Here is a 25864-nt window from a genome sequence, read left to right as displayed (position 1 = left end):
CATCAGTACCTGTGGAGCTGGACTTTTTTCTTGAAAGAAGCAAAATGAGCCTTTCCAAGCTCACATCATGGTCAGAGCCTGGGGACATGGTAGCAGGTGAACAGTCCCCTGCAGCATGGACTCTGTTCTTCCAGTGTACAAGCAGAGACCTCCCCTTCCATCCCCAGTAGTCTGTTCTCAGGGCTGTCTGAGGCTCACTGTGTCCCAGGAACAAGGCACTCAAATATGAAATGCTGCCTGAGGATGCAGGTCAGGGAGGAATTCCAGATACAGAGCTGACCTGGCTCAGTCCTGGGCACCTGCATTTCAGTGGAAATGTCAGGAGATGGGGTTAGGTCTGAGGGTAACTGCAGACCTGGGGCCAGTAAAGTTCTGTGTCGGACGTGAGAGAGTCAAGGGGAGGCTCCGCCATGGCTGAGACAAACCAAGGCTGCTCCTTGGCCATGGGGGAGGTAGGTCCCAGGGATGTGACTTTCCTGCAGCTCATCCCACTCAGGACCACGGCGACTGCTGAGGGTGGGTTTCCTGATCCCTCAGGGCCTGACTGTGTTCTCTTCTCCTCTCTTACACCATTGGAGCTTCTCACTGAGTCAGGGTCTAGTGGTGAGTCTGTGGAATATCCCGGTACAGAAACTGCCCAATCTTTGCTTCAAGTGACTCCTCCCCGGAAAACTCTTGAGGAGGCCCCATCACAAGGTCTCCTTTTTCTGCATGGGGAGCAGCAGAAACATTGGCATTCTCATGGAAATGGCTACGGAGGCCTCCCAGAGACAGCCCCTAAGTTTATGACCTCGGACAGCAGTGATGGTGATTCAGGGGTCCCAGCCTGATTCTCCTGCCCTGGGTTTATTCACACAGCCTCCTAGACCACCTCTGGGCTCCAGTCTGAGGACAGGCTGGTTATCAGTGTCACACAGCTGCACCCTGACTCTGTGTTACCAACGGTTCCTGTTCCATGGGGAAACGAGAGAAGATCCGCCCCACTCATCCTCTCTGCCCGTCCCTCCTTTATCCATGCCTGTGACCAACACCAGTTCATGCCAAGGCTTCTGCTGTCGGTTATATTAGTGAAAGCGGAGCAAGAGTTCAGTGACAATAACTCCTTTTCTTACTGGTCTTCCCAGTGGACAGAGAATCAGTTTGTTTTAAGAAGCAAAATAAGCTGCCCACACATGGTGGGTGGGGATGCGGTGGAAATGACAAGAAAGAATGCAGCCTGGCTGGGCACCGCGGCTCACGCCTGTAATCCCATCACCTTGGGAGGCCAAGGCGGGTGGATCACCTGAGGTCAGGAGTTCGAGAGCACCCTGGCCAACATGGTGAAACCTCATTTCTACTAAAAATACAAAAATTAGTGGGGTGTGGTAGCTGGCCCCTATAATCCCAGCTACTCAAAAGACCGAGGCAGGAGAATCCCTTGAACACGGAAGGCGGAGGTTGCAGTAAGTCAAGATCATGACACTGCATTCCAGCCTGGGCAACAGAGAGAGACTCCTTCTCAAATAGATAGATAGATAGATAAAAATAAAAATAGAAAGAAAAGAAAAAGAAAGAATCCAGCCAGTGAGACCTAGAAATCTAGGACCCTTCAACCTGGTCCCACAGGTGTCCCCTCCTTCTGGTGCAGGTATGCTGGCCATTTCCTGAGCTCTGAAACTCTGGGAGCAATGACATAAAAGGAGAATCCAGCCTGTGGGACCCACAGATGTGAGACAGGAAGTCTGATGCTTAAGAAAACATCGGCTCAGCATTCTGAAAGCTCTAGATATGGCTTGGCCTAGAGCTGGTGTAGAAGAGAAGCAAGAGAGATGCTCAGCCTCTCGTGGGCCAGGCCTAGCTGTCCTGTCAAGGGGCTGAGCTCTTTGCAACATGGATATCCTGCAGTGACATCCTTGGGGAGGCTGTGATAACAGAATGACGCCAAAATGCTAATGGAAGTGAGCAGGGGATGGTTTATGGGGAAATGAGGAGATGGGTGTGGGGTCAGATGTGGTAAGGAGGGTGCAGCCTGAAGAGGAGACTGTCCATTGTAACTCATTGGAGGAGGAGGCCTGGAGCCTAGAGCAGTGACAAAAGGAGGACCTGGAATGACCTGGGCCATCAAGACACACAGGGACTGGGGGTCTCTGTCTCTGAGGGCTCCTGAGGAGGATCACATTTAAAAAAATCCATAGTCAGTGTCCTCTTTCCAGAGCTCACTGTCCCAGCAGTTGCCCCTTCCTCCCGGAACCTCTGGGTGTCCAGGTTCCTTAGCTGTGCACCTGTTCTTCTGTCTGTCTTCAGCCTAAGAGCTGGTGGGGCATCCATCAGGAAGCACATCCATGGGCAGGGAGGGGGCCATGGGCAGCCTTGTCCTGTATGTGAGACACTGCTCAGCCTCAGTGACCCCCTGTTCATTAAAGTGGGAGGAAAGGAAAACAAAATTCACTGTGACCATCTGTGCATCACCAAACAAAAAGCAATGAGAAGAAAACAGGAAGCGAAGCCCAGATCTAATAGCTCGTTTCTACTTGAAAATAAATAAAACTTAATATGACTGACGTGCTATGTAAACACAATAAACACATTTTTAAAACCATAAAAATTATGTAAAGGAACATGGCTTACACAAAAAGGAACATTTAAAATAACAACACCTTGAAATGCGATCCCAAAACACAGCATACCTTTTATTTCAGTTCCATATATGGACTGGTTTTATTTAAATGTTTGTATTAGGTTTCACTATTGCATTGTTTAAATGGAGCATTTAAAATCTTACTGTATTGCAACTTACATTAACATAACCATCCTGGCTGTTTTTCTGTATTCCCTTAAAATTCCCTAAACAAATATTTATTAAGATCCCAGAGTGCATGATGCCAGAACTCATGCAGTCACAGACATCACCTGTTTCATTATTCACTTTGATCAACAGAATTATGTTTTTTGTTAAGCTTGTTGTTTTTAGTTTATTAGATTCTAGATGTCATTACAGATCAAAGATGAACAACTTCTATCATCTTTAAGCCACCCCCACCACACTCACTACTGAATTTGAACCACAATTTTCCCCTAGAAATCCAGATTGGAGGCTCGATAGGAAGAACTGCTACGTATCAGGCTCACCTGAGGGCAGACGCTGGTTAAACCAAGTTGAAGTTTTAATTCCTCCCATCTTCAAAGACTGAGCATCTTTGCACTTTTTGCTCATAAGTGAAACACTACAGAGTCATTTGCCAGGATCCGCTGCAGATGGGCATTCAGTGCTTTGAGTACAGACTCCTAGGCAAGATCCCTGGTCACAGTATCCAAATGACTATGACTGCAAATCTGGGGAAGTAGAGAGAGAACAAGGATTTACCAGAAAACCCTCTGGGAATGTCTCCCCAGGGCATCCGAGAGGGAAGAGCTCCCTTTCTCCTCAGCGCTGCAGGATCCACAGAGGAAGCAGAGCTCTGGCCACCAGGAAGGAGCCACATGAGAGGAGAGGACCCGGTGTCCTACACAGCTTCTCTCATGGGTCCAGGGGCATCCAGGGCCCTGCCTGAGAGTGGATGCTCCTCCTCCCCTTCATTCCTCATGGGGCCGGTGCCTGCTCTGGGCTTGATCCTGACAAAAGAGTACTCTGTGTAGACACGACCTGAGTCCTCTACAACGTACAGCCAAAGATCCACGGACAGATTCACTCCTGAGGAGTCCAGTAGAGCGTGAAGACCACCATGAGGTCACAGCAAGGAGACACAAGTGCCACCTTACTGGGCCTGGACCTGAGAGAGGCGGCAGTGGACAGAACAGAGGGAAGGCAGTGGTGTAAATGAGAGGCTCTGGTCACCTTATCATAGAATACTTTACCTTGGTCTGGACACAAGGGGGCGCTTGAGGACCATTCCTGAGAAGATGGGTTGCTAAGAGTGGTACCAGCCACCAGTTTTACCTGTTGTCCTCTGCTCAGGGCTCACAACTGTGTTCTCCCCACCCTCTGGGACCACACAGCTCCACCCCTGCCACCCTCTGACATCCCATCCTCAAGCCAAGGAACCTGACCCAGGGCTCAGGGTGGGGTCACAAACCTGGGGGGTCTGATTTGCATGGATGGACCTCCCCCTCTCAGAGTATGAAGAGAGGGAGAGATTTGGGGGAAGCTCAGCTTCAGCTGTGGGTACAGAAGGCAGGACTCAGGACAATCTCCAGCATGGCATGGTTCCCTCTCGTCCTCACCCTCCTCACTCACTGTGCAGGTGACAGGATTCGGACCAGGAGAGGGGCCCTGAGAAGCCCACGGGGCCCTGCTGTCTCCTCTTTTCTCCTTTCATCTCCTGTCAATCACCACGTCTGTGTCTCTCTCACTTCCAGGGTCCTGGGCCCAGTCTGTGCTGACTCAGCCACCCTCAGCGTCTGGGGCTCCCGGGCAGAGTGTCACCATCTCTTGCTCTGGAAGCAGCTCCAACATCAGAGGTAATGGTGTACACTGGTACCAGCAGCTCTCAGGAATGGCCCCCAAACTCCTCATCTATAATAATAATCAGCGACCCTCAGGGGTCCCTGACCGATTCTCTGGCTCCAAGTCTGGCACGTCAGCCTCCCTGGCCATCACTGGTCTCCAGTCTGAGGATGAGGCCGATTATTACTGCGAAGCATGGGATAACAGCCTGAGCGGTCCCACAGTGCTCCAGGCCCAGGGGGAAGTGAGACAAGAACCCCCTTCTTCCTCTGCCAGGAGGGTGAGCCCCCGGCAGCTGCTGCTCAGGCCTGGCCTGTGGCTTCTGCTGCTGTAGCTTCTCTCATGGGTCCAGGGGCATCCAGGGCCCTGCATGAGAGTGGATGCTCCTCCTCCCCTTCATTCCTCAGAGTCATGAGCAGGGTGTCCAGGAAACAGAACATTGTGCTCCCTGCAACTTGGGACACAGGGTGTCTGCACTGAAGTCCTGGGCTGAGGTGGCAGGTCCAGCTGTGTCATCACAGACCCACCTCTGATGGGAAACCTGTGTCTCCATCATCCTCCTTTTCCCATTTCCATGAGTTTCCAGAGCGGTGTCTTCCTCCCCCTTCTCCTCAGTGTGAATCCCTATGCTTCCTTTCTCTCCAGCCTATTCTAAGTAAACTTTTCCCATATAGGAATAATGCACATCTAATAAACCACTCATATTTATAATAGGAAATTAGACAAATTTTAACATTTTTCTGGTCCCTTGAAAACATCACTACTCCCAGGAGCTATACAACCTGTGACCAACCCCAGTGGCTCCTCATGACCCTTGACCTCTCCCTCCTTCCCTGCCCCAGTGCCCTCCTGGGCAGCCACAGGTCTGCCTCTGTCACTACTGTTTCACTACTGTTCCAAAAAATTCCTATTTTCTGGAATGTATCAGTGGTATCAAACATTATCTTCCCATTGGTTGAGGCTTCTTTCACTCTGCACACTTCTTTTGAGATAATACCTGTTGTCACTGAATTGTACCCATCCCATAGAGGGCTCATTACTATCTTTGAGGGTCCTTAGGCCATTTTTTTCTGATTTTATTCATGTATTTCTTTTAATGTTTGAATTTACTGTTCATCAAAATCAAACTCTATGGGTGATGATCACCTAAAGTGACAGGACAGTCTGTGAAGGCCTGTCAGGATTCTTGCTTCTTCACTTCTTTTTTTTTTTTTTTGAGACGGAGTCTCGCTGTGTCTCCCAGGCTGGAGTGCAGTGGCGTGATCTCGGCTCACTGCAAGCTCCGCCTCCCGGGTTCACGCCATTCTCCCGCCTCAGCCTCCCAAGTAGCTGAGACTACAGGCGCCCGCCACCACGCCCGGCTAGTTTTTTGTATTTTTAGTAGAGACGGGGTTTCACCATGTTAGCCAGGATAGTCTCGATCTCCTGACCTCGTGATCCACCCTCCTCGGCCTCCCAAAGTGCTGGGATTACAGGCTTGAGCCACCGTGCCCGGCCTCTTCTTCACTTCTTCACTTGGTTCTCTCTATAGTAGAAGAGGTTCTCATCTTGTTTTTATTTATTTCTTTACTTCTTTATCTGTGTTTTTAAGAGTTTCAGTGATTTCCCTTTTTAAATTATTTCTAAAATTTGTTGTTTTATTTTAGTAGGTTTTTGGGGAACAAGTGTTGTTTGGTTCCATATGTAAGTTCTTTAGTGGTGATTCTTGAAATGTGGTGCACTCATCACCCAAGCAGTGTACACTCCATCCAATGAGTAGTCTTTTATCCCTCACCTCCCTCCTATCCTTTTCCCTAAGTCCCCAAAGTCCATTGTATCATTGTTATGCCTTTGGATTCTCATAGCTTATCTCCCACTTATGAGTGAGAACACACCATGTTTTGTTTTCCATTCCTGAGTTACTCCACTTAGAATAATAGTCTCCAGTTCCAGGGGTGCCCAAGATGGCCAAATAGGAACAGCTCCAGCCGCCAGCTCCCAGCATGAGCGACACAGAAGATGGGTGATTTCTGCATTTTCAACTGAGCTTTGAAGACAGCAGTGGTTCTCCCAGCACAGAGGTTGAGATCTGAGAACGGACAGACTGCCTGCTCAAGTGGGTCCCTGACCCCTGATAGCTCAACTGGAAGACATCCCCCACTAGGTGCAGTCTGACACCTCACACCTCACACAGCTGGGTACACCTCTGAGACGAAGCTTCCAGAGCAAGAATCAGACAGCAACACTCGCTGTTCAGCAATATTCTATCTTCTGCAGCCTCTGCTGTTGATATCCAGGCAAACGGGGTCTGGAGTGGACCTCAAGCGAACTACAGCAGACCTGCAGCTGAGGGTTCTGACTATGAGAAGGAAAACTAACAAACAGAAAGGACACCCACACCAAAACCCCATCAGTACATCACCATCAGCAAAGACCAAAGGCATATAAAACCACAAAGATGGGGAAAAAGCAGTGCAGAAAAGCTGGAAATTCAAAAAATCAGAGTGCATCTCCCCCTCCAAAGGAATGCAGCTCATCACCAGCAATGGAATAAAGCTGGATGGAGAATGACTTTGACGAGTTGAGAGAAGAAGGCTTCAGTCGATTCAACTTCTCAGAGCTAAAGGAGGAACTACGTAACCAGCGCAGAGTAAACAAAAACCTTGAAAAAAGAATGGATGAATGGATAACTAGAATAATCAATGCAGAGAAGACCATACAAGAACTGATAGAGATGCAAACCATGACACAAGAACTACGTGATAAATGTACAAGGTTCAGTAACCAACTCGATCAACCAGAAGAAAGAGTATCAGTGATTGAAGATCAAACGGATGAAATGAAGCGAGAAGAGAAGTGTAGAGAAAAAAGAGTAAAAAGAAGTGAACAAAGGCTCCAAGAAATATGGGATTATGTGAAAAGACCAAATGTAAAGGACCTCTTCAAGGAGAACTACAAACCACTGCTCACTGAAATAAAAGAGGACACAAACAAATGGAAGAACATACCATGCTCATGGATAGGAAGAATCAATATTGTGAAAATGGCCATACTGCCCAAGGTAATTTATAGATTCAAAGCCATCCCCATTAAGCTGTCAATGACTTTCTTCACAGAATTGGAAAAAACTGCTTTAAAGTTCATATGGAACCAAAAAAGGACCCGCATTGCCAAGACAATCCTAAGCCAAAAGAAAAAAGTTGGAGGCATCACGCTACCTGACTTCAAATTATACTACAAGGCTACAGTAACCAAAACAGCATGGTACTGGTACCAAAACAGAGATATAGACCAATGGAACAGAACAGAGCCCTCAGAAATAATACCACACATCTACAGCCATCTGATCTTTGACAAACCTGACAGAAACAAGAAATGGGGAAAGGATTCCCTATTTAATAAATGATGCTGGGAAAATTGGCTAGCCATAAGTAGAAAGCTGAAACTGGATCCTTTCCTTACTCCTTATACGAAAATTAATTCAAGATGGATTAGAAACTTAAATGTTAGACCTAAAACCATCAAAACCCTAGAAGAAAACCAAGTAATACCATTCAGGACATCGGCATGGGCAAGGACTTCATGTCTAAAACCCCAAAAGCAAAGGTAACAAAAGCCAAAATTAACAAATGGCAAGTGTATAATGACTTCTTTTTTACATATGTAAAACCTTTTTTACATATGTAAAAAAATTCTGCCCCATGCTATGCTGATTCAGAAACTTCCTGCTCCCAGTATCTCCTTAGGGCACTGACTTTATATTGGCTGCCAGCAGACTTGTCCTGGGGTTTCTCGTTTGTCTAGTCAGTTTCACTTCCTCTGCTCCAGCAGACCTTCTTCACTCATGTCCCTGTAAGTCACCATTCAGAAGCCACTTGTGTTGGCTACTATGGGACTGAACGAAGGAGGGTGAGCACAGAAACGAAGACAAAGACAAAATGATCTGTTTTAAAGAAGAGGTCAGAGGGCTCCTTGCTTCTAGTGAGCAAAGATCCTGAGCTTCTGCAGCCCTTCGTATTTATTAGGTAGAAAGAGCAGGCAGGAGGAGGTAACAGTTGGTCAGCTGCTTGATATATCACAGGCTTATGTGATTGCTTTCTTTGTACAACAGGCTTTAGATGTACCCACAGATAATCACAAGAAACACTGTGCTTGGGGTGTGCCTGCTCTTAGCATTCCTTCTGTTGGCAGAGACAGTTTGTCAGCTTGCCAACAACTTGCATTCTGGAGAACAGTTTGCCGCTTTCTCCAGTGGTATACTGAGTTGGTCACGACCCTCATTCTTTCGGCCTCCAACAAGTGCCTAATCATCCAGCCATATCATGGGCTACAGCCTATGAATTAGTATATAATCACACCTCTGCAGATTTCTCCCTCCATGCAAAGAGCACAACCAGGTGTACTCGAAGTTCTGCCAACTGGGAAGATTTCCCTTCACCACTGTACTTCAGGGATGTCCTGGAAAGGGGCTGCAGTGCTGCGGCAGTCCACTTACGGGTGGTGCCTGCATATCGTGCAGATACATTTGTGAACCAGGTCCTAGTCTTCTCTTTCTCTGTCAGCTGATCATAGTGAACTCCCTTTGAGACCTCCAGTGCAGGCTGGGGAATAGAAAGCAGGGTGGCAGGAGTGGAGGCCACAGACATTTGTGCCATTTCGCCATGTAACTTACTTGTGCCTTCAGGACCTGCTCGAGCCCGATCATGTATATACCACTTCCATTTAATGATGGAATGCTGCTGTGCATGATCCACTTTATGGCTAAATGGGTTAGAAAGCATCCAGTTCATGACAGGCAGTTCAGGTTGCATAGTGACTTTAAGATGCATAGTCAAATGTTCAGTTTCCACCAAAGCCCAGTAATAGGCCAAGAGCTGTCTCTCAAAAGGAGAGTAGTTATCTGCAGAAGATGGCAGGGCCTTGCTCCAAAATCCTAGAGGCCTCCACTGCGATTCACTTATGGCGGCCTGACCAAGGCTCCAAGTAGCTTTGCTATCTGCCGCTGACACCTCGAATACCATTGGATCTGTTGGGTCCAATGTCCTGGACCTGTTGCAGAGCCTTCTCCTGTTCTGAATCCCACTCAAAACTGGTAGCCTTTTGGGTCACTTGATAAATGGACTGGAGTAACACACCCAAATGACAAATGTGTTGCCTCCAAAATCCAAATAGGCATTGTGCCTTTCTTGGTTGTAGAAGCGGCTAAATGCTGCGACTTATCCTTCACCTTAGAAGGAATGTCTCAACAGGCCCCACACCACTCGACACCTAGAAATTTTACCGAGGTAGAAGGTCCTTGAATTTTAGTCAGACGTACCGCCCATCCTCTTGCATGCAAATGTCTCACCAACAAGTCCACTGTGTTTGCTACTTCTTGCTCACTGGATGCAACCAGCACAATGTCATCAATTTAATGGGCCAGTGTTATATCTTGCAAAAGAGACAAGCAATCAAAGTCTCTTTGAATAAGATTTTGACACACAGCTGGAGAGCTCATCTACCCGTGAGGTAGGACAGTAAAGGTATATTGCCTGGCCTTGCCTGCTGAATGCAAATTGCTTCTGGTGGGCCATGTGGACCGGAATGGAGAAAAAGACATTTTCCAAGTCAATGGCTGCATATGAGGTGCCAGGAGATGCATTAAATTGCTGAAGCAAGGAAACCACATGTGGTACAGCAGCTGCAATTGGAGTCACCATTGGCTAAGCTTCCAATAATCCACTATAATTCTCCAAGATCCATCTGTCTTCTGCACAGGTCAAATGGGAGAGTTGAAAGGGGATGCTGTGGGAATCACCACCCCTGCATTTTTCAAGTCCTTGATGGTATCACTAATCTCTGCAATCTCTCCAGGGATGCAATATTGTGGTTTTTTTCTCTCTCTCTTTCTTTCTTTTATGGAGTTTCACTCTTGTTGTCCAGGCTAAAGTACAATGGCAGAATCATGGCTCACTGCAAACTCCATCTCTGGTTTCAAGCAATTCTCCTGCCTCAGCCTCCCGAGTAGCTGGGATTACAGGTGTGCACCATCACACCCTGCTAATTTTTTGTATTTAGTATAGATGGGGTTTCACCATGTTGGTCAGGCTGGTCTCGAACTCCTGACCTCAGATGAGGTGATACACCCTAAGATCCAGCTTATGTTGATCTTTTCTCTTCTTTTCTTGGTTAATCTCACTAATGGTTTATTAATTTTATTTCTCTTTTCTAAGAATTGGTTTTTGTTTCATTTATCTTTTGTATCATTTTTGTTTCAATTTTGTTTAGTTCTGGTCTGATATTGTTATTTCCTTTCTTCTGCTGGGTTTGGGTTTGCATTGTTCTTGATTCTCCATTTCCATGAGGTGTAGCCTTAGATTGTCTATTTGTGCTCTTTCAGACTTTGTGATGTACATATTTAATGCCAAACATTCCTCATAGCACTGCTTTTGCTGTATCCCAAAACCTGGATAGGTTGTATCAAGATTTAGCACAACTGCAACCTTACTACTGGCCAACGGCTTTTGAATTCCTAAGAGTGTGACCTCATTTAATCCTGACAAGAGCTTTATGATTGCTTTTCATTCAGTAGGCCATGATTAGAGAGGGAGTGCTTGTGACCTGGATGCAGGGTTCTCCAGTTTATCAAATAATAACACCAAAGGTCAGTTAAGTTTGAATTCAGTAAAATAATGACAAAGAATTAGTATGTGTAACTCTCACACAATATTGTTCATTTGAGACACAAACTCACCTGTGTACCCTGTAGTTCATCTGCCAACTGCACACAGGGTTCAAAGGCTGGAAGAGGCAGAGTTAGAGCCTGTCTCCTCTTCCTGATGCCAGGTCTATGAGCTGAACCTCAAAGACAGGGCTTCTCTAACACAGCTACCCTCAAGTGAGCACCTCAGTTAGCACTAAATACACGGTATATGATGTCCAATCAATAATGCCTTCTCACTTTTCTAATTCTTCTTTCTATTATTCTTCAAATATGCAGACTCAGGACCTCCCCAAACATTGTGAGAGCCAGGATTCTGAATGAGGGTACTCATATGTCTTTCAAAACAAGATGCAAGGGTGCTCCTTGGGTTTCAGATGAAAGGAAATGGTGTGTAATGGTTTATTCATTCAAATCAACTTCCTCTTCTTATCTCCCAGTCCCTTCATAGAACCTCTGTCCAGACAGTCACCGGAATACATTTCCCAGGTGGGGTGGAGAAGGCCAGGTTGGCTGAATCTGGTTCCCCATGAGGACACAGCTGCTGAGCCCAGTAAGCAGTGAGCAGATGATACAGGGTCACAGCAGGATGCTTCACATGTCCTTATCCATAGACCTCACAAGGAAAAGCCTACAGCACCCTGAACAGGTATCTCTTTCATTTCAAATATGGACGTTCTGGGGAATAATACTGAATGGCTTTTGTTGTCGTTTTTGAACGGTCTCAAATGATTTCTCAAAGATCCTACAGAACATAGCCGATTCATCTGGCAAGTTAAATGGCTGAATAAGACTGTGAGAGACTCCCTGCTCATCATCATTCTTCTTCCACTTCCAGTGACTGCTCTTATTTTCTGTGTCATAAGCTGATAGCTACTGATCCCAGGATCTTGTAATCCCTCTGTAAAACTGGTGGCGTGCTGCACACTTTGCCAGTTGGGACTTTTTATCTTACTGTACTTTCTAAGGAGTGAATAATCCTGTCCAAATAACTAACATATTCAAAGACACTTCCTTCTGTGGGTGCTGATTCCATGCTTTCTGTTTTCCAAGTAAGTGCTGAGCCCATTTCTGAGAATACCTGGAATCGATGGCTGTCCTTTCCAAAGTAATCTAAAAGTGATTTCTTTTGGCATGTACTTGGTTTTGTTATTGACTCGAAAATGTACTTTTCAACACTGAGATCTCTGAAACTACTAGATCTCTGCAAGTGTGAATGTGAAAGAAGCTTCCCTGCAGCTTTTACAAAATGAGAAACTCTTTCCAAACAAAACTTGTATTGAAGTTAAAAAAGAAAAAGGATAATGTGAGTTTGGAACCTAGGAGATCTGGGGCTTCACAAGAGCACTCTCAATTCTGAAGCTCATTTTCCAGTCAGGGCTCCCCAACAATCCTTCACTTCCTATGATTCCCTGGTAGGACTCACATAACTCACTGAAAACTGTGACATTCATTAATATAATTTTTCTACAGCAAAATAATACAGATTAAAATAATTCAAGGGAAGAGGCACATGGGCAGAGTTCAGGAGAATTCCAAGCACAAGCATCCAGTTGTCCTCTCCCAGTGGAGTAATAGGCAATGCTGCATTCTGCTGGCAACAGTGTGTGATTCTATGTAGGAAGCATCGCCAACCAGCAAAGCTCACCCAGGCTTGGTTTCCAGAGGATTTTGAGTGATGGGGTGGGTGAGAGTGGGATCGTTATGCAGACCCTGTTGATTATCCTCATGGTTCACTTGCGTTTCCACTCAATTGGAATTGACAATAAAATTTTAACCTTCAGGCTTTGTCATTAGAAAAAAAAATTCTCTAAAGTAAATTTTTAAAAAAATTCTCAAACGAGCTGTTTATCCAATATAAGGCTCAACACAAATAGTTACATAAAGCCAGTAGGTCATTAAAACAATTAATTTACTCATTCAAATAAAAATGAACACCATGTAACACCAAAATCCAATTATAGTCTCAGGGGCAAGATTTCAACAACAGCAAGAGAAAGTAGTACAAACAGGAATGAGCAACAATAGACAATTAATGGGTGTGAATTGGCCTGGAAAATATTGTGGTGATGTCCACAGATAAATCAATAGTTATTTGTTATACAAGGGAAAGACCACGCATTCTCAGTCCAGGAGAGCCACCAGGGGGCGGTCGGGGTCTCTTGGATTATAACAAGCTCAAGAAGGTCAAACTTAATGAACCCTGCACAGTTGCTCACTGACTCATGTAAATGTTAAAGCAGTTGCTTCCTCCCACAAGGCAAATCCACAGCACACAGCCACCCTGGGCTGGCCCCTCACAGTGTAGCTGCTCTCAGGGCTGTGGACCTAGGTGGTGGTAAAGGCAGTGAAGATTTGCATACAGCAGCACACAACACACCCCCTCCCTGTGGAGAGCTCAATAGGAGATAAAGAGCCATCAGAATCCAGCCCCAGCTCTGGAGCCAGGGATCCCTTCCAATATCAGCACCATGGCCTGGACTCTGCTCCTCCTCCAGTTCCTCCTCACTTGCTGCCCAGGTTAAGAGAGATTTCAAATACCAGCCTTTGGAGGGATCCTTGTGTCTCCCCTTCTAATTCCTAACATATGTCTGTTTTTTGTTTCAGGGTCCAATTCTCAGGCTGTAGTGACTCAGGAGCCCTCAATGACTGTGTCCCCAGGAGGGACAGTCACTCTCACCTGTGCTTCCAGCACTGGAGCAGTCACCAGTGGTCACTCTCCACACTGGTTCCAGCAGAAACCTGGACAAGCCCCCAAGACACTGATTTATAATACAAACTACAAACACTCCTGGACTCCTGTCCGGTTCTCAGGCTCCCTCCTTGGGGGTAAAGCTGCCCTGACACTGTCAGGTGCGCAGCCTGAGGATGAGGCTGAGTATTACTGCTGGCTGTACTATAGTGGTGCTCAGCACAGTGACGGACTCATAAGAGAAACCAAGACATAAACCTCCCTAGGCCCTTGTGATGTGGAGATCACATGATCAGACACGCCGGCTCCCAAGACAGCCTACATGGGGAGCAGCCATAGAAAGGGGAAGGAAAGGGTCTGAGTTGATTTCTATCTCTGCTTGTGCCTTGAAGTGGAGGAAATGTGAGAGCGATTTGCTGTAATTGAATTAGAACAAGAAAAAATTGTTTTATATTAAAAACAAAAAAACAGAAACAGCAGGTTCAGATCCAAAGGCTGAGTCTAAATACATTTCCTCCAGAAAGAAGCTTCTTCAAACAATGGGCTTTCTGAGCTAAGAGCAAAGAGAATAAACTCTCTATGTATATATTATTCAAATTTATTTTACTGAGTTACTTTCAAAGTAATACATGACTATTATATAAAATCAAAAAGTATCCGGCCACTGCACTCCAGCCTGGGCAACAGAGCGAGACTCCGTCTCCAAAAAAAAAAAAAAAAAAAAAATCACCAAGTTCTCTGCTAAGCTACCTTATTGCAAGCAATCAGAATAAGGACTTTTCTTCATTTGGATGCATTTTTTAATTTCTGTTTTTATTATTTGCACAATGGTGATTAAACCTGGTGCTCATTCCTCTGGTTTGATGCACCTTGACGCCCTTGTCATTTAAAGTTAATGTAGGTAGTGTTCCATGTGTTTAAAAGGATAAAATATTGTAATAGTTGATCATTGTATTTTGAACTGAGTACCAGTGAAGTATTCTAGCTTTTAGGTCATTCCATTTGTTTGCTAGTCAGACAATGACATTATATGATGTTGTTATGAAAACACTCTGGGTCATTTCTGTGGATTTTGTGAGGTCAGAGAAAATGCCTGTGCTTTTCAATGGAAAGCCTTGAGTACATGATTCCTGACTTCCCAATGCACAAAATAGAGAAACAAAACTTTCCTGCTCATGTTAGGTGGAGCATAATAGATTCAGGTATGAGGAACAATTTATATCCCAAACTACATACAATGTCTTCATGCGTGTATTAGAAGCGCAGTTCTCAAACTCTCTGATACCCTTAGTTCTGAAGAAGCTCAAAGTTGGCTAATTCTTTTATATTTATATATATATATATTTTTACCTCAGCCAGCACTCTCTCCTGATTCCTGGGGTTTCTGCATTTGCAGTGAAGCCAGTGAACCACACAAATAGGCTGTTTCTTCCCAAGCTCCGGCACTCTCCATTATGTGCTGATCGAGTGAGGAATCAAATAGAAAGAGAGACCCATGGATTTCTGGCAGCCTGGGAAGTGAATCCATGGCTGACCTCAGCTTGCAAATCAGACACTGGTCTCCTTGTTTCCCTTTACTGTTGATTGGGTTCAGCAGCCGAGTCCTTTCAGGTTTCCTGGACAGTGATGGGAAAACACTCTCCCAACTTCTAACCACCCACTCCTCAAAAAGAATAACCAGACTCAGCATCTTATGTGAGGGGCACAGTCAGGGGTCAGGATAGATTCGCTTTAAGTCTCCTCCTCCAAAGGAGGCCAGGGAAGAGGCGTTGTTCCCCCTAATCTGTGTGGCTCAGGAAACAGAGCTCTAGAGGCATCTCCACCATGGCCTGCACCCCCTCCTCCTCACCCTCCTCAGTCGCTGCACAGGTGGCTGGAGACAGGGAGTCAGGGACTGGCACTGGGAGGACCAGGGCTCTGCTTTGCTCCCCTGGCTCACTGAGCCATCTCCCTCACCCTGTGTCTCTCTCCTGACTCTCACAGTACTGGGCAATCAGGGCTCATTTGGTAGCCTGCACCATCTGTCTGTGACTAAACCAGTCACCGTCTCCTGCACTGGTAGCAGCAGCAATAAAGTTCTTGGAATTGTGACCTGGTACCAACAATGACCAGGAAGTGCCTCCAAACTGCTGATTCATAGAAGTAAATATCTGAGTGCAGGGATCCAGGACGGATTCTCAGGCCACCAGTCTTGCAAGGAGGCCTTCCTAAGCAGCTCTGGGCTTTAGGCTGAGGACAAGGCTGATCACTCCTGTTGGCTTCAGACAGCCTCCAGGAGGTCCAAACAGTGCTGCGGTCTGGGGAAGGGAGATGGGAACACATCAGGTCTCCTAGGAGCATGACCTTCCAACAGAATCTCCCACAACCAGGACAGCTGGTCTATTTACCATTTGTGTGGATGTTTCTTGGTGCTACCACTAACCAAGGCCCAATACTCAGTTCAGGGACAGTGACCTAGAGAATACAGCTTTGTTCTCTCAGAGCCAGCCATCAGAGGAAGCCCTTAGTAACAGCATTGTCAGACTGCCTCAAAAAAATCAGATAGTCTTTGATTCCAAGAACAACCTGCCCTGGGGACACACTCAAGATGAGTCAGGTTAAGCAGGGACAGAATCCAGCTGGGTCAGCCTCAGGCATGTGCACTAATGCAAAGGTCTGTTCATCCTTATTGTCTACTAAACATCTACTATGTGTCAGGCTTAGGAGACAGCTCAGGATGCATAGTTTACAAGACAGACAAGGTTCCTGTCTTTACAGGGATAATGCCTCACAGAAGAGTGAGCACCAACAAAAATGGGAAGAGGGGATATTGTGAGATATACAAGAGGTGACATGAGCCAGAAGATGGTGAGCAACAGGAAGCCATTTAGGAGGTTGGAAGCAAGGAAGACAGACTCTGGTTTGAGATTCAGGAGAAACAGTTCAGTTTCTCTAAGGAAGATGAAAAGAGGGGACAGAGTGAAGGCAGATGGTCCAGTTAGGACATGGTGGCATTGTACACATGAGAGATGAGGTCTCTGCAAAGTAATGTGGCAGATGAGCAGAGACAAATGTGTGTGACCCACACCATGGTGAGAAGGACTAGAGGAAAGAGGCGAATGGTTGAGGCCCTAAGTGTGTCCTTGTGATGGAAACCTGAAAACAGCCTGTAGCTGTGATCGATTGTGTCACGCTCCTCTTCTCTCTGGAAAGCTCACAGGACTCAGGACTCATAGCTGCCCTTCCCTGCTATTCAATAAGATTAATGTGAACCATCACTTTTCACACGTGAAAAGAGACCTGGTTAATTTCTTCATATATATATACGTGTGTGTGTGTGTGTGTGTGTGTGTGTGTATAAATATATATATGAAGCAAATATATATATATTTGCTGTTTTTATTTATATTATTCTTAATTCTTTTTTTTATTACACTTTCAATGCTAGGGTACATGTGCACAACGTGCAGGTTGGTTACATATATATACATGTGCCATGCTGGTGTGCTGCATTTAGCATAGCGGCTACTTTGCATGCAATCAAACCACCTCTCTAGTTATTTTCTATGGAGCAAAAGCCCCAAGGGTCAGGACAGAGCATTGTAGGGCACGTGGGATGATGCCCTTCACACTCAAGGGGCTGCTGTTAAAGCTCACGATCAAACCTCCCAGAGCTCTATCAGAAAAGATGAGAGCTGACGTGTCAGTGCTGAAGTAGCTGATTTGGGAGAACACCGATTTGCAGTCTGTGCAGGTGCAAGAGACTGAGGACTGAGGCCCAGCACAGGCAAAAGGCTCCCAAGCTGTCATTATGGGGCAGGGTGTTTGTGGCTTCCTCAGCGATAGGTGGGCGTAAAGGTCAATTAAAAAGCCAGAGAGCAGTGGAAAGGCAGGATTCTGTGTCCGGGCAAGAAAAGGAGGTCCAACCCCTGCCCAGGCATCCTTATTCACCCTTCTCTTTACCTTCCTTCCTCCCTGCCACCTTCCCAGGGCAGACTTCCAGGGCTGTGGTGTCTCTGCTGCTCTTTCTCCATCCCAAAGGGAGCAGTAGGGAGGTTATGTGATGACAAAACTATCTCCTCACACTCAGCTGTCTAGTTACCCTGGGGAATTCCTCTGGAGGATGGGAATATTCTGTTTTACCTGTGACCTACAGTAAGATCCCAGCCATTAATGAGGCCAAGAATAATGACCGCATTCTGTTTACACAGGATTATTTATAACACACATAGTCGAATAACACCATCAAGTTCTGAACAAGTCAATCCATTCTTCAGAATTATAGAAATGCAGGTCTCTCAGCTGTCAGCAATGGGCTCAAATCCCCAGAGTGAGTAACTTGTCAGGGTGGGATCAGCCACATGAAGATGTTTCTTTACAGTTAGTGACTCTGTTCGCTGTGTTTCACCTGCTGAGATCCAACCTCCATGAGATTCTCCATTGTAGTTTTTGCTGTTTTCTGTCTTGTGATTGCTGTAGCTACAGAGTCCAAAACACTGCCTGGCGCTAAGGACAGACTCAATACATGTTTAATAAACATGTAATACAATGTATTGTATTCACCTACATTGGAATTCCAAAAAGAAGTACTGATCTGAAGTCAAGATAGTAATTTTTTAAAAACTCTGGATATTTTGTATTTGAGATTCCAAGTTCATTTAATAGAAGATATTAAGTGAGAACATTTTCCTTTGGATTTGGTTGACAGGAGAAGAATATGGATATGAAAATACAAACGTATCACATGTACCTCCCCATGGCCCAGAGACTTGAGAGCCCAGCTTGTCTCTGCAGCTGCCAATCATGGCCTCTGTTCACTCATTTATGGTCTGATTTCCATGGATCCACATATGCTGGATCCCATGGGTTCATGTGGAGAAAGTGGAGGGGGTGTGATGGGGTTTCCCAGTCCTGCTTAAAAAACCACAGGAAGCAAGTAGATCATAAAGCAAATTCTGCGGACAGAAAACCCTCAAGAGCAAATAAACTGCAGAATATGGGTGAGTTGGAAAAATGTCTAGTAATATTCATATAACTAAGAAACTTTACATTAGATATCCTTCAACAAAATATTCCTTACAGAGCTTGCAATCAGCCATACGATCAATGCAATTCAAACAATAGACTCATCAACCGTCAGCCCCATAGTAGACTTTGATGAGGAAATTCTTGAAGGAAGAATGATGGGTTTGTGAGCTCTGTGTCCACAGAAGAGATATTTCTGCACTAGGACAACTGGGTAAAGCCAAGAAATAATTAGGAATGTAGGTGCCCATCTGGACTTTATTCTAATCCTATATGCAATGCTGTGAGTCCTGCATCTGCAAATCATAGCATTCATTGTACTTCCTTCAGTTTCCCAATTCCTACAATAAATTAACTTCAGACATGGATGATTAAAAAACAATTCAATTAATGTGAGAGTCCTTGAAATCTGTTGATTTAATGCACAAGAATTATGGAACACTGCAAATGTATATATTTGTTAATTTATGTACCAATGATATGATACCTCTTTGTTGGTCTGTTGTAAAAATCATCTAGCGAGGGAGAAATTTGATGGGTAACAAGTGTTGAAAAGTTAAACAGCATGAACCACATTAATGATGGTCAAAGCTGGCTGAGGGGTACAAACAATTCACTAGAAAACTATCTGTACAATTGTAGGAATCAAAAGTTCCCATGCTAACCAGTGTTGAAAATATCCTTGTTTGTGATGAGATGTTTATGTTCTGCTTTTAACAGGTGTACAATGTGGACAAAATGTAAGCTTACACTGTGGCTTCAAGTAGAAGCCCATCTTCTCCCAATAGGGAGAGGAGAGGCTGGTGTGGAGAACGTGGAAAAGGCAGGAGCTCAGGGTTTCCCAGGACAGAGAGGAGAGTGAGTCTGGAGGCCTAAAAGTAAGAGGAGGGGATGTGAGTTGGGCTGCGGGGGTCTGCAGGGGCCACAGTGTGAAGGGCAGGCTGCGGAGGCCTCAGGGCTCAGGTTTAATAAAAATGAGGAGTTACTGAAGAGGCTTAAGCCAGGGAGTGCCCTCCCTGCCTCATCTGAATGAGAGGGATCTCTCCAAATGCCTTGAGGAAGAGCGCCTGAGAAAAGTGAGTGATACTGATTCTACATTATTCACTAAATCACCTTGTGAGTCTGGAAATCCAGGGACCATTTGCACAGTTAGCACAACAGTAGATGTGGCTACATTGAGAAGTGATGGTCTCTGCCCTTGTCTTCTCACTTGCAAGACAACTTTGAGGGAAAAATACATACTGATCTTTCTAATAAACTGAAAACATCCAGTCAAAAAATACATGTTTCAGGCCGGGCGCAGTGGCTCAAGCCTGTAATCCCAGCACTTTGGGAGGCCGAGACGGGTGGATCACGAGGTCAGGAGATCGAGACCATCCTGGCTAACATGGTGAAACCCCGTCTCTACTAAAAAATACAAAAAATTAGCCGGGCGAGGTGGCGGGCGCCTGTAGTCCCAGCTACTCGGGAGGCTGAGGCAGGAGAATGGCATAAACCCGGGAGGCAGAGCTTTCAGTGAGCTGAGATCCGGCCACTGCACTCCAGCCTGGGTGACAGAGCGAGACTCCGTCTCAAAAAAAAAAACAAAAAAAAAAACATGTTTCAGTATCACAATACAAACAAACTGTATAACATCTAGGACAAATTCTTGACCAAAAATTATGACACAACTGTGTAGACAATGACAAGTTTTACTTAGGGAACTAATGGCTAACTTCATAAAATAGAGAAATATGTCACACTGCTCACTGGTAAAGGTAAGTCTACCAAATCTATTAATTTTCCTACATTACTAAATTAAGTCAAACCTCTATAAAACATACAAAACGATTGTATGTATAACTTTTGCTGAACTGCTGCCTTTGAAATCTGATGGATCATTTATTTTTCCTGGAAAATTCTCATTTTCACCATCCTTTTAAGGAGCCCCTAGCTTTTCTTCAACCCAGCTCCTCAGCTGACCCCTTTTCCGTGATGCCCACCCTGATGGCACATGGGCAATTAGATTTTTCTAGAACGCCATGCAGGGGTGCTGACACCTGTAATAGTTATATATGTACATGTGTGCACATCCCACAGACCTAGACTACTTCTGGGAGTGAGAAGTCACAGTAACAATGCACAACATAAGAGAAGCAGTGTCTAGGAATCAGACCATGGAGATGTGAATACAGACAGTGACTGGAGAGCTGCAGAGACCAGCTGGCTTCTGAAGTCTCTGAGTCATAGGAAAGTGTGTGTTCCGGGACCAGCATCGGATGATGACTATTCACTCAAAGAAATCCAGGCCTGGGGGCTGGGCCCTGTGCTCAATGATGGGGACTTGGTAGCTGTGTCCCCTCTGGCCTGGCAGAGATCCCTGAGCAGGGAGCTGTGTATGGTCTCAACAGGTGCTTCCTCCCAGGGCCTTGCAAGAAGAAAAGCAAATCTTCCTCCTGCTCAGTCTGCAGAGTGAGCTGAGCTGCATCCCCAGGGCTCAGGGAGGGGCTGGGCAGTCCCTGGGTGGAAACACATTTGCATGAGCAGCCCCTCCTCTGCAGAGGGTGGGAAGAAAAGGAGGCCTGGGGCAGCCCAGTCCCACTGCGGGGAAAGAGGCTGTGTCCACCATGGCCTGGACTCCTCTCCTCCTCCTGCTCTTCTCTCACTGCACAGGTAGGAACAGGCCTCAGAGACCAGGGTCAGCACCCAGCCTGATTGTGACTCTTCTGTCAAAGATCCCTAAAACATGTTACTCTAGTTTCTGCCTTAAAACCTATAAATGCCTGTATTTCTAGGTTCCCTCTCACAGCCTGTGCTGACTCAGCCAACCTCCCTCTCAGCATCTCCTGGAGCATCAGTCAGATTCACCTGCACCTTGCGCAGTGGCATCAGTGTTGGTGGCTACAATATACACTGGTACCAGCAGAAGCCAGGGAGTCCTCCCCGGTACCTACTGTACTACTACTCAGACTCAAATAAGGGCCAGGGCTCTGGAGTCCCCAGCCGCTTCTCTGGATCCAAAGATGCTTCGGCCAATGCAGGGATTTTACTCATCTCTGGGTTCCAGTCTGAGGATGAGGCTGACTATTACTGTACGACTTGGCACAACAATGCTTCTCACAGTGACACTCACTGATGGGGAAGTGGGACAAAAACCTCACCCTGATCTGGGTCTTGTTCCGTAATAGTTTTAAATTTTTAAAATAACCAACCTAGGCACAAACTACATTTGGAAGTACTTTCTAGTGTCAAAGGTGCTTCTGTCAATTTCTCATCCATCCTTCTGAAGTCTCAGTAAAACAAAACAAAACCAAAGCACCTGATGACCCTGAAGCGTTGGCTGCATGTCCATATGTGCTGACACCAGTACCTGTGGAGCTGGACTTTTGTTTTGAAAGAAGCAAAATGAGCCTTTCCAAGCTCACAGCATGGTCAGAGCCTGGGGACATGGTAGCAGGTGAACAGTCCCCTGCAGCATGGACTCTGCTCTTCCAGTGTACAAGCAGCGACCTCCCCTTCCATTCCCAGTTGTCTGTTCTCAGGAATATCTGAGATTTACTGTGTCCCAGGAACAAGGCACTCAAATATGAAATGCTGCCTGAGGAGACAGGTCAGGGAGGAATTCCAGATACAGAGCTGATCTGGCTCAGTCCTGGGTACCTGCATTTCAGTGGAAATGTCAGGAGATGGGGTTAGGTCTAAGGGTAACTGGGGGCCTGAGCCCAGTGAACCTCTATGTAGGACATGAGAGAGTCAAGGGGAGGCTCCGCCATGGCTGAGACGAGGCTGAGGCTGCTCCTTGGCCACGGGGGAAGTAGTTCGCGGGGATGTGACTTTCCTGCAGCTCATCCCACTCAGGACCACGGGAACTGCTGAGGGTGGGTTTCCTGATCGCTCAGGGCCTGACTATGTTCTCTTCTTCTCTCTTACACCATTGGAGCTTCTCACTGAATCAGGGTCTAGTGGTGAGTCTGTGGAATATCCCGGTACAGAAACTGCACAATATTTGCTTCAAGTGACTCCTCCCCGGGAAACTCTTGAGGAGCCCCCACCTCAATGTCAACTTTTACTGCACGGGGAGCAGCAGAAACACTGGGCATTCCTTCCCAGAAAGAGCACCTACGTTTGTGACCTAGGACAGCAGTGATGGTCCCTCAGGGGTCCCAGCCTGACTCTCCTGCTCTGGGTTTATTCACACAGCCTCCTGGACAACCCCTGGGCTCCAGCCTGAGGACAGGCTGGTTATCAGTGTCACACAGCTGCATCCTGGCTCCGTGTTACCAAGGGTTCTTGCTCCATGGGCAAATGAGAGAAGATCTGCCCCACTCATCCTCTCTGCCCATCCCTCCTTTATCCCTGCCTGTGACCAACACAAGTTCATGCCAAGGCTTCTGCTGTCAACTTATGTTACTGAAAGCAAAGCAAGAGTTCAGTGACAATAACACCTTTTTTTACTGGTCTCCCAATGTAAGCAGAAGCAACTTGTTTCTAGAAGCAAAAGGAGCTGCCCACACATGGTGGGTGTGGATGAGGTGGGGATGACAAGAAAGAATCCAGCCTGTGTGACCCAGAAGTCCAGGAGCCTTCGGCCTGGTACCAAAGGTACTGCCCCTTTTGGTGCAGGTATGCTGGCCATTTCCTGAGCTCTGAAACTGTGGGACAGATGACAAGAAAGGAGAATGCAGCCTGTGTGACTCAGAGACCCAAATGTGAGACAGGAAGTCTGATTCTTAAGAAAACGTGGGCTCAGCATTCTGAAAGATCTAGATGTGGCTTGGCCTAGAGCTGGTGTAGAAGAGAAGCAAGAGAAGTGCTCAGCCTTAGGTGGCCCAGGCACAGCGGTCCTGTCAAACGGCTGAGCTCTCTGCACCATGGATATCCTGCAGAGACATCCTCGGGGAGGCTGTGACCCAGAATGATGCAAAAATGCTAATGGAAGTGAGCAGGGGATGCTTTACGGGGGAGGAGGAGATGGGTGTGGGGTCAGATGGGATAAAGAGGGTGCAGCCTGAAGAGGAGACTGTCCATTGTGACTCACAGGAGGCAGAGGCCTGGAGTCTAGTGCAGTGACAAAAAGAGGACCTGGAAGGACCTGCACCCTGAAGACACACAGGGACTGGGGTTTTGGTCTGTCTGTGAGGGTCCCTGTCGAGGATCACATAAAAAATCCATAGTCAGTGTCCTCTGTTCTGGGTTCACTGTCCAGGTGTTGCCCCTTCCTCCCGGAGCCTCTGGGTGTCCAGGTTCCTTAGCTGTGGACCTGTTCTTCTCTCTGCCCTCAGCCTAAGAGCTCATGGGGCATCCACCAGGAAGCATATCTGTGGGCAGGGAGGGGGCCGTGTGCAGCCTTGTCCTGTATGTGAGACACCGCTCAGCCTCCGTGACCCCCTGTTCATTAAAGTGGGAGGAAAGGACAACAAAATTCCCTGTGACCATCTATGCATCACCAAAGAAAAAGCAAGGAGAAGGAAACAGGAACCAAAGCCCAGATCTAATAGCTCGAAATAAATAAATAAAAGAAATAAATAAAACTTAATATGCCTGATGTGTTATGTAAGTACAATAAACATATTTTAAAAACTATAAAAACTATGTAAAGGAACATGGCTATCACAAAAAGGAACATTTAAAATAATGTCAGCCTTGAAATGCGATCCCAAAATATAGCATACATTTTACTTCAGTTACGTATATGGATTGGTTTTATTCAAATGTCTATAATAAATCTCACTATTTGGTTGTTTCAATGGAGCATTTAAAATCTCATTGTGGCCGGGCGCAGTGGCTCACGCCTGTAATCCCAGCACTTTGGGAGGCCGAGGGGGCCAATCACAAGGTCAGGAGTTCGAGACCAGCCTGGCCAACATGGTGAAACCCCGTCTCTACTAAAAAAATACAAAAATTAGCCAGGCATGGTGGCACATGCCTGTAATCCCAGCTACTCGGGAGGCTGAGGCAGGAGAATTGCTTGAACCCAGGAGGTGGAGGTTGTGGTGAGCTGATATCGTGCCATTGCACTCCAGCCTGGGCAAAAAGAGCGAAACTCCATCTCAAAAAAAAAAAAAAAAAAAAAAAAAAAAAAAAAGATGAATAATTTCTATCATCTTCAAGCTACCCCTACAACACTCACTACTGAATTTGAACCATAAGTTTTCCCTAGAAATCCTAGTTGGGGTGCTCGATGCTAAGAGCTATCACATATCAGGCTCACCTGAGGACAGACTTTGGTCATCAAACCAAGTTAAAATTTTAATTCCTCCCATCTTCAAAGACTGAACATCTTTGCTCTTTTTGCTCATAAGTGAGAACCTCCAAAGACATCTGCCAAGGTCCCCCACAGACTGGCATTCAGTGCTTGGAGGACAGACTCCTAGGCAAGATCCCTGGTCACAGTATCCAGATGACTGTGACTGCAAATCTGGGGAAGCAGAGGGAGAACAAAGATTTACCAGAAAATCCCTCTGAGAATCCCTCCCCAGGGCATCCAAAGGAAAGAGCTCCCTTTCTCCTCAGTGCTGCAGGATCCACAGAGGAAGGAGAGCTCTGGCCACCAGGATGGAGCCACATGAGAGGAGAGGACCCGGTGTCCAACACAGGAAGGGAAGTGAGTCCATGGGGCCGGTCCCCGCTGTAGACTTGATTCTGAAAGAAAACGACTTTGTGTAGCCATCACCTGAGTCCTCTGCAATGTACAACCAAAGAACCATGGACAGATCCACTCCTGAGGAGTCCGGTAGAGCGTGAAGACTGCCCTGAGATCAAAGGAGGGTGACACAGGTGCCACCTTCCTGGGCCTGGACTTGGGAGTGGGGGCAGTGGACAGAATGGGGAGAGTCAGGGTGTATCTCAGAGGCTCTGGTTACCTGATCATAGAATGGTTTGCCTTAGTCTGAACACTAGGGGGCACTTGGGGACCATTTCTGAAAAAAGACTGGGGGTGAACGGAGTGGAACCAAACAACTGCTCTGCCTGTTGTCCTCTGCTCAGGGCTCACAACTGTGTTCTCCCCACCCCCTGGGACTACAAAGTGCCACCCCTGCCACCTCCTGACATCCTCAAGCCCAGAAGCCTGACCCAGGGCTCAGGG

General features: G+C 46.4%; 1 protein-coding gene and 1 long non-coding RNA gene across 2 annotated transcripts in view; one reads left to right on the top strand and one right to left on the bottom strand.

Moving 5' to 3' along the window:
* LOC106996055 (immunoglobulin lambda-1 light chain-like) overlaps positions 1-25864 on the top strand; it is an 801838-nt gene that overhangs the window by 94826 nt on the left and 681148 nt on the right. The gene's annotated exons all lie outside the window — the stretch shown is intronic.
* On the bottom strand, positions 510-15259 carry LOC144331920 (uncharacterized). The gene is made up of 3 exons (XR_013399518.1): positions 15145-15259; positions 3109-3312; positions 510-2389 (listed from the first exon to the last, which is right to left on the bottom strand). It is a non-coding gene; the product is annotated as an uncharacterized LOC144331920 (long non-coding RNA).

This window comes from Macaca mulatta, chromosome 10, assembly GCF_049350105.2.
Source record: "Macaca mulatta isolate MMU2019108-1 chromosome 10, T2T-MMU8v2.0, whole genome shotgun sequence".
Taxonomy (NCBI): domain Eukaryota; kingdom Metazoa; phylum Chordata; class Mammalia; order Primates; family Cercopithecidae; genus Macaca; species Macaca mulatta.
This window is presented reverse-complemented; position numbering and strand designations above follow the sequence as displayed.